This window comes from Chiloscyllium plagiosum, unplaced genomic scaffold (assembly GCF_037043375.1).
Source record: "Chiloscyllium plagiosum isolate Xiang-an unplaced genomic scaffold, Cpla_swu_hap1 HiC_scaffold_10, whole genome shotgun sequence".
Classification (NCBI taxonomy): Eukaryota; Metazoa; Chordata; class Chondrichthyes; order Orectolobiformes; family Hemiscylliidae; genus Chiloscyllium; species Chiloscyllium plagiosum.
The window spans coordinates 22317202-22326887 of record NW_028270148.1 but is presented as its reverse complement, the minus strand read 5'-3'; the positions used below and the strand labels follow the sequence as shown (position 1 = coordinate 22326887).

Sequence of the window (9686 nt, the reverse complement as noted above, 5' to 3'; positions counted from 1 at the left end):
GTGTGAGAACCCCTCTGGCAATGTTGAGGGCTTCTTCAATTATACATGGAAGCCCCATCTTCTGTCATGACACTAGTTTCTTACAGAACCTCAGCACCATGGACCAGTCAAACCAGGAATATTCCTCGTCACAATAGATGTTTCGGCAGTCTACACCAGCATCCTCCATGATGATGGCATTGCCACAACAGCCTCAGTACTCCACACCAACAACTGCCAATATCCAAGCACCGTCCTACAATACATCCACTTCATCCTCGCCTCGACCACAATGTCTTCACCTTCGAAAATCAATTCTTTTCCAGACACACCAGGGCCATACTTGCATCCCTATATGCCATCATTTTCATGCACAGGTTCAAGCAAGACTTCTTCATTTCACAGGAACTCTGACCAATGCTGTACACCACATACATCGACAACATTTTCTTCCTTTGGATCCATGGTGAGGAATCACTGAAATGACTACATAGCGATGTCAACAAGTTTCACCCCACCATCAAACTTACCATGGACTACTCTTCAGCATCAGTCTCACTCTTGGACACATCCATCTTCATCAAGGATGCACATCTCAGCACCTCACTCTACCACATGCCCAGAGAAAATTTCATGATGCTACGGTTCTCTAACTTCCAGCCTGAACATATTAAAGAAGCCATTCCCTATGGACAAGCCCTGCACTTACACAGGATCTGCTCAGATGAGGAGGAACACAACAGACAGCTAAAGATTTTGAATGATGCCCTCATACAAACAGGATACGGTGCTCAACTCATCGATCGCCAGTTCCAGCGTGCCATAATGAAAAACCACAAGGACTTCCTCAAAAGACCGACACAGGATACGAGCGACAGAGTACCCTTCATCATCCAGTACTTCCCCAGTGCAGAGAGACTACACCATGTTCTTCGCAGCCTTCAACACATAATTGATGATGATGAGCATCTCACCAAGATCATTCCTACACCTCCACTTCTCGCCTTCAAACAACCACCAAACCTTAACCAGACCATTGTTCGTAGCAAACTACCCAGCCTTCAGGACAATATCAACCACAACACCACACAACCGTGCCATGGCAACCTCTACAAGTCATGTCAGATCATTGACATGGATACTGCCATCACACATGGGAACACTACCCACTACTTATACAGCAAATAGTCATGTGACTCAGCTAATGTTGTCTATCTCATATATTTAAGGATGCTGCAAGTCATGGTACATTGGTGAGACTGTGCAGATGCTATGACAACTGATGAATCACCAGACAGGAATGTTCCCTCCCAGTCGTGGAAATCTTCAACGGTCAAAGGCATTCAGCCTCCGATCTTTGGGTAAGTGTGCTCCAAGGTGGCCTTCGTGGTGCACAACAACACAGAATCACTGAGCAGAGACTGATAGCCAAGTTTCGTACCCATGAAGATGGCCTCAACTGTGATCTTGGGTTCATGTCACACTACATGTAACCCCACCACACTGTTCTGTATCTGTAAAAACTTGCTTATTCCTCTGTTTTGAAATGGTCACCTTGATGTATTGGTATGATCTCTCTACCTTAATTAATATGTACAGTTTTGGATTATTTATTACTTTGGTTAGATCCTTCGCATGCAACTCTTGTCCCTATCATGTTATTCCAGTCATTTAACTTGTCTCCAGCACCACCTTAGTTTTAATTTTTTTGTAGTTGTCTCTCTGCCTCATTTAATCAGATTATAGATCATCCCTTCACTTGTTATTCAGCTGTTGACACTTTACTCACACCACCTAACACTTCGGATCACCTGCAGAGACTTACAATTCACACCATTTGTATAGTCTTTTGATCTCTCAGTCCTTGATCTCTGTCTGCCCATAAATTCTTTGTCTGTTTGCTTCTCTCTCACTTCATCTGCTGAAAGGGCTATGCTCCGAAAACTTGTGATTTCAAATAAAGCTGTTGGACTATAATCTGATGTCATGTGACTTCTGACTTTTTCTTGAGATAAGGAGACGTAAAACTGCATACAGTACTCCAGGTTCCTGAAGCAAGACTTCACTACTCATGTACTCAAACATAAGAGCTCGAGTCCTGCTTAGAGATAAGCAGGACATGGTGGATAAGCTGGGCGGCACGGTGGCTCAGTGGTTAGCACTGATGCCTCACAGCACCAGAGACCCCGGTTCAATTCCAGCCTCGAGCAACAGTCAGTGTGGAGTTTGCACGTTCTCCCTGTGTCTGTGCGGGTTTCCTCCAGGTGCTCCAGTTTCCTCTCACAATCCAAAGATGTGCAGGTTTGGTGAATTGACCATGCTAAATTGCCCATTAGTCGGGTTAAATGTAGAGCAATAGGTTTGGGGAACGGGTCTGGGTGGGTTACCCTCCAGAGGATCAGTGTCGACTTGTTGGGCCAAAGGGCCTGTTTCCATACTTAGGGATTCTGAAAAAAATGGACAAAGCAGGTAAAAACCGATGAGCAGCAAAATTGACGTTTCGGGCAAAAGACCTTCATCAGGATTCCTGATGAAGGGCTTTTGCCCGAAACGTCGATTTTGCTGCTCGTCGGATGCTGCCTGAATTGCTGTGCTCTTCCAGCACCACTGATCCAGAATCTAGTTTCCAGCATCTGCAGTCATTGTTTTTACCCCAAAGCAGGTAAAAAGACTGTGTCAGGGTAGACATCTCCAGATGTATAAGATTACGAAAGGATTGGACACTCTGGCAGCAGGAAACATGTTTCCGCTGATGGGTGAGTGCCGAACCAGAGGACACGGCTTAAAAATACGGTGTAGACCATTTAGAACAGAGATGAGGAGAAACTTCTTCACCCAGAGAGTGGTGGCTGTGTGGAATGCTCTGCCCCAGAGGGCAGTGGAGGCCCAGTCTCTGGATTCATTTAAGAAAGAGTTGGATAGAGCTCTCAAAGATAGTGGAATTAAGGGTTATGGAGATAAGGCAGGAACAGGATACTGATTAGGAATGATCAGCCATGATCATGTTGAATGGCGGTGCAGGCTTGAGGGGCTGAATGGCCTACTCCTGCACCTATTGTCTATTGTCTATTGTCAGTGATATTCCAGACTGATATCTCAGTGTGGCAGTAGTAGTTTGAAACACAAGATAAAGAACATTGGCAGCAAGCAAAAAAAAAATCGTCAGAGCCAGGATCCGAAGTTGAAAGGACATGACAGATAAAGGGAAGACTCTAAAGGTAGGACAGAACCTCAGACACTTCAAAGATAGAGCTGACAGAAAGAAAAATGGGAGGATTTGGAAAGCTGGCCAAGACCTCAAGATATTTCATTCAACATAAAGCACTTCAATACATTGAGTGGCTGTCAAAAAACCTTTCTTTTTTTCAGGAGATATCAGAATAACTGACTAAATCTTGGTTAAAGAAGTAGGTTTATTGAGAATCTTCAAGGACGACAAGTAGAGAGATTTTGAGAGGAAATTCTCGAGTTTAGGTGATTCGGCACTGAAGACAAAACAAAGCTCAACAATTTCCTGCATTAACTTAACATTTTCAAACCATGAATGAGACTGTGGGATCAGTCCTTGTGGGTGGTGTGTGTATGGAATGAGCTGCTAGATGAAGGGGTGGAGGCTGGTACAATTACAACATTTAAAAGGCCTCTGGATGGGTATATGAATAGGAAGGGTTTAGAGGGAGATGGGCCAAGTGCCGACAAATGGGACTAGATTAATTTAGGATATCTGGTCAGCATGGACGAATTGCACAGAAGGGTCTGTTTCATTCTGTACATCTGATTTTATGACTTCACGGAGCAGCAGATTTACACCAAATAACTGTTGAACAAGATAAAGCCCAGACAGTCAATCAACAACAGCTCTTGACTGTCCTGCCCTTCAATTCCAACCAGCTGCAGAGGTGAACAGAAAGTGTTGCTCTGACTTACTTTTTTTGGACTTGTAACATGCTTAGCTAAATGCTGCTTCATGTTTCTATTTATCTGGGATTCTCTGATGGACATGGGGTCACATTTCGAAGAAATAAAATGTGTTGTGCGACAGGTTTGGTGATTTGATCTGGCTGAAGTGTTGGCTGCACTCAAACAGGATCCCCTCTGAGGAAACACATCTATGAATGTCAAAAGAATTAAATTAATTTCTACAAATTACAAGTTTAATCAGTTTGCAGGGTAGGTGCTGGCTGGAAGTTTCACCTTATGGGAGACATTAGAATTTTGGAGACAATTTCAAAATAAGAGATGAGGAGATATTTTTGCTCTCTCAGGTGGTTGTTAGTCTAAGGAAATCTCATCCCAAAGAGCAGTGGAGGCTGGGTCATTGAATATATTTAAGAGGTTCTAGACAGCCAAGGGATGCCAAAGACCAGAGAGGTAGCCAGGAAAGTAGAGGTCATAACTAGATGAACCATCATCTTATCAAGTGATAGACCAGGCTAGAGGGGCAGAACAGCCTTCGCTTGCTCCTAATTCACATGATTCTGTTTTGCCAGATCAATATATATGGGTTCTGTAACCAAAGAAATAGCAAATGATGGGGGTTCATAGTTTCTTGAAAATGGCATCACAGGTAGACAAGTAGGCGAATAAGGTGTTTGGCACGCTAGCCTTCCTTGGTCAGCGCATTGAGTATAGGAGTTGAGACATAATGTTGCAGCTGTACGGGACATAGATGAGGCCACTTTTAGAATACTGCATACAATTCGGGTCACCCTGCTGTAGGAAGGATGTTATTAAACTTTTAAAGATACAGAAAAAAAATGACAAAGATGTTGCTGGAGAAGTTAAAAATCACACAACACCAGGTTATAGTCCCACAGGTTTATTTGGAAGCACTAGCTTTCAGAGTGCTGTTCCTTCATCAGGGGGTTCTGGAGTATAAGATCATAAGATACAGATGTTACAACAAAAGTTTACAGTGTGACACAACTGAAATGATATAGTGAAAAAGACCTGGATTGTTTGTTAAGTCTATCATCTTTTAGAATGACCATGTTGGTTTCAATTCTTTCATTTGTAAATCCCAGAACATTTTTTAAAAGTTACATTCTCAAGTGAACTTTAACAATATGTGCCATGTCAACTCAGATAATGCATTGAAGGTGTGAGGCTAAAGTCTGTCTGTCTGTGCCCCAATGTTCAGACTGATTCTATTTCTAAAAAAAGGATTTAATAGAATCTTAAATGGATTCATGCAGTTTTTGAGCAAAATAAAATGTAATTCTGCAAGTACAAATTCACCCCACAAACTTATATGTTTGTGTTCATGTGGGTCAGTCTGTGTGTGGGGGGGAAGGGGTATGAGTGTCTATGAGACTGTGTGTGTACGTGTATATGTGAGTGTAAAGGGCTATAAGTCTGTGAGAGGGTGTATGTGGGTGTGAGTGTGGGGGATATGTATGTGTAAGCGTATGAGAGAGAGCTTGTATATGAAAGAAGGTCTGTGTGAGTGATGGTCTGTAGGAGTGTGTGTGTGTGTGTATGTATAGTGCAATGAGGTCACCTTAGTCTGACATGAACCCAAGATCCCGGTTGAGACCATCCCCTTGGGTACCAAGCTTGGCTATCAGCCTCTGCTCGGCCATTTTGCATTGTTCCCTGTCCTGAAGTCTGCCTTAGAGGATGGTCATTCAAAGGTCCAAGGCCGAATGTCCCAGACCGCTGAAATGTTCTCCAACTGGGAGGGAACACTCCTGTCTGTTGATTGTTGTGCGGTGTCCAATCTTCTGTTGCCATAGCCTCTGCTCGGTCTGACCAATATACCATGCCTCAGGGCATCCTTGCCTGCAGCGTATAAGATAGACAATGTTGGCTGAGTCACATGAGTACCTGCCATGTACACAGTGGGAGGTGTCCCCATGTGTAATGGTGCTATCCGTGTCCACACTCTGACACGTCTTGCAGCGTCTAAGTGACAAGCTTGTATGGTGTTGTCCTGAAAATTGGGCAGTTTGCTACGAACAATGATCTGTTTGAGGTTTGGTGGTTATTTAAAAGCGAGAGGTGAAGGTCTTGGTGAAGTGTTCATCCTCATTGCTAATGATTTGCAGTCTGCGAAGAACATGGCAGTTTTTCAGCTCCTGGGAAGTACTGGACAACGAAGGGCACCCTGTTGATTGCAATTCGTGTCTGTCTCCTGAGGAGGTCTTTACGGTTCCTCGCTGTGGCATGTCGGAACTGGTGGTCGATGAGTTGAGCATAGAACCCTATTCTTATGAGGGCATCCCTGAGTACTTCCAAGTGTCTGTCACGTTCCTCCTCATCTAAACAAATCCTGTGTTTGCATAGGGTTTGTCCACAGGAAATGGCTGTTTTAATATGTTTATGGTGAAAACTGGAGAAGTGTAGCATCGTGAGGTTATCCGTGGGTTTGCGGTAGAGTGAGATGCTGGGACTAGAGGTTTTGATTTATAAGGAGAGGCTGGAAAGATGAGACATTTTTCGCTGGAACATCGGAGGCTGCGAGTTGATCTTATAGAGGTTTATAAAATCATGAGGGGCATAGATAAGGTAAATAGCCAAGGTCTTTTTTCTGAGGGTAAGAGAGTCCAAAATTAGAGGGCATAAGTTTAAGGTGAGAGGGGAAAAATGTAAAAGGGACCTGAGAGGCAACGTTTTCACGCAGAGGGTGATACATGTATGGAATGAGCTGCCAGAGGAAGTGGCAGAGATGGGTACAATTGCAACATTTAAAAGTGGGACCATCTGCTCCTTACAGTTTGGCAGTTAGACACACCATTCTCACATTCGGATCATTTAATCTGCACTGCCAGCACTCACTCTCCATAGGCACTTCACGACCACCCCGCACCCAACCAATGCATAAATGCTGCCCCCTCCACACTTCATGTCAACGCTGATGAAGAGTCATCTAGACTCAAAACATTAGCTTGCTCTGTCTCCATGGATGCTGCCTGACCTGCTGTGCTTTCCAGGAAGCTGGAAGAACACAGAAAGCCAGGCAGCATCAGGAGGTGGAGAAGGCGGCATTTATTTAGGACTACATGACTCAGGACTGAAGAAGGGTTATACCCAAAACGTCAACTTCTCCACCTCCTGATGCTGCCTACCTTGCTGTGTTCTTCCAGAATCCTGCCTGTCTACTTTGGATTTCCAGCATTTTCGTTTTCAGTACAGATTTCAGGAGCTGAAGTAATTTGCAGTAATACATTTAAAAGATATTTGGAGAGGTACATGAATAGAAAAGGTTTAAAGGGCTATGGAGCAAACACAGGTGAATGGGAGTGGTTCAGTTTAGGTAACATGATTGGCATGGATGAGTTGGACTGAAGAGGTCTGTTTCTGTGCTGCATGACTCTGTCAGTCTGTATTACAGTGCCTTCTCCATAATAGAAGATGTTTGTAGGACAACCCAGACGCAGCCTGGATAACAGGATTCCAATAATTATTACTAAACTGTCAGCTCATCAATGATCCCGATACAGTCATAAACTGTGAGAATAAACATCTGAACACAACAGTAAAGCTGCAGCTTATAATCATTAGGTATGATTTTTATAATGTTGACAGCTATTGATTGCTAATATGCAATACTCCAAGGGACCAATTTTCCCAAGTATGTGTTCTGATGTCAAATCTGTGGTTGATATGTTTCCATCCTTGAGGAGAAAGTGAGGACTGCAGATGCTGGAGATCAGAGCTGAAAATGTGTTGCTGGAAAAGCGCAGCAGGTCAGGCAGCATCCAAGGAACAGGAGTATCAACGTTTCGGGCATAAGCCCTTCTTCAGGAATGAGGAAAGTGTGTCCAGCAGGCTGAGATAAAAGGTAGGGAGGAGGGACTTGGGGGAGGGGCTTTGGAAATGCGATAGGTGGAAGGAGGTCAAGGTGAGGGTGGGGGCGGAGAGGTCAGGAAGAAGATTGCAGGTTAGGAAGGTGGTGCTGAGTTCGAGGGATTTGACTGAGACAAGGTGGGGGGAGGGGAAATGAGGAAACTGGAGAAATCTGAGTTCATCCCTTGTGGTTGGAGGGTTCCTAGGCGGAAGATGAGGCGCTCTTCCTCCAACCGTCGTGTTGCTATGGTCTGGTGATGGAGGAGTCCAAGGACCTGCATGTCCTTGGTAGAGTGGGAGGGGGAGTTGAAGTGTTGGGCCACAGGGTGGTTGGGTTGGTTGGTCCGGGTGTCCCAGAGGTGTTCTCTGAAACGTTCCACAAGTAGGCGGCCTGTCTCCCCAATATAGAGGGGACCACATCCCCCAAGTCCCTCCTCCCTACCTTTTATCTTAGCCTGCTGGACACACTTTCCTCATTCCTGAAGAAGGGCTTATGCCCGAAACGTCGATTCTCCTGCTCCTTGGATGCTGCCTGACCTGCTGCGCTTTTCCAGCAACACATTTTCAGCTCATGTCTCCATCCTTGGCCTGAAGCTTCCAGGGAAAGAAGATTACTCTCCGGGATAGGAGCTAAACCAGGAGAAAAACTGCCACTGCGTTAAAAAGGACGTAACTTGCTTGGATTTCTTTTCATTAATATTGTTTCTTTCCATTGTTCGTCTTGAAAATATTCGCAAATGGGGAAATGAGACAGTTTGTCTTGGTGTGAAAAATTGCCAGGAAAAGAAAAGGTGTTTGCACCTTTCTGAGTTGTTGTGGATGGCGTGGGATGGTGGGACAGCATGAGGATGCATATGGCAGGCAATCAATGGTGGGAGTGTTGCCGTTCTCAATGCTGAGTGTTTACATGAGAAATTTGCTTCATATGAAATGCAAACCTTTGACTATATTGAATTGGTACAATGTTTTGCCATCACCACTGAAAAATATTCAGACTGCAAGAGCCAACAATGTGTGTGAGAACGAACAAGAAATGCGATAGCCAATGAACAGCATACACCCCACCTGGGGAGAACATGACAAATCTATAACTCAGAGTGCGATACAAGTTGGTGACCCAATAGCTGTGACTAATTCAGCTCAGCCGTTAGATGCTGAAGGGACTTGGAAGAGACAAGTTCAAGCACAATATTCTTCTACCTTATTTTCCAGGAAGAGTCATCAGTAACTATGATTGAGATTGTATCAAGTCAGAAACAAACCTCAAGTGGCAGAACTGTTGAAATGAAGGTGTTGGTTTCACCAATAATCAATCACTGAACGTGAATGAAAGAGTCCAAACCAATCAACATAGAGTCATAGAGTCATAGAGATGTACAGCACGGAAAGAGACCCTTTGGTCCAATTCATCCATGGCGACCAGATATCCCAACCCAATCTAGTCCCAACAGCCAGCACCTGGATCATATCCCTCCAAACCCTTCCTATTCATATACCCATCCAAATGCCTTTTAAATGTTGCAATTGTACCAGCCTCCACCACTTCCTCTGGCAGCTCATTCCATACACGTCCAACTCTCTGAGTGAAAAAGTTGGCCCTTTAGGTCTCTTTTATATCTTTCCCCTCTCACCCTAAACCTATGCCCTCTAGTTTTGGATTCCCCCACCGCAGGGAAAAGACTTTGTCTATTTACCCTATCCATGCCCCTCATGATTTTATAAATCTCTATAAGGTCACCCCTCAGCCTCCGACGCTCCAGGGAAAATAGCCCCAGCCTGTTCAGCCTCTCCCCAAAGCTCAAATCCTCCAACCCTGGCAACATCCTTGTAAATCTTTTCTGAACCCTTTCAAGTTTCACAACAACTTTCCAATAGGAAGGAGACCCGAATTGTATGCAATATTCCAAAAGTGGCCTAAC

At 44.4% G+C, this 9686-nt stretch overlaps 1 pseudogene; it reads left to right on the top strand.

Annotated features, from left to right (window-relative positions):
- The first annotated feature begins 615 nt into the window (after window positions 1–615).
- LOC148148920 (uncharacterized) lies at window positions 616–1472 on the top strand (annotated as a pseudogene).
- The last annotated feature ends 8214 nt before the right edge of the window (window positions 1473–9686 follow it).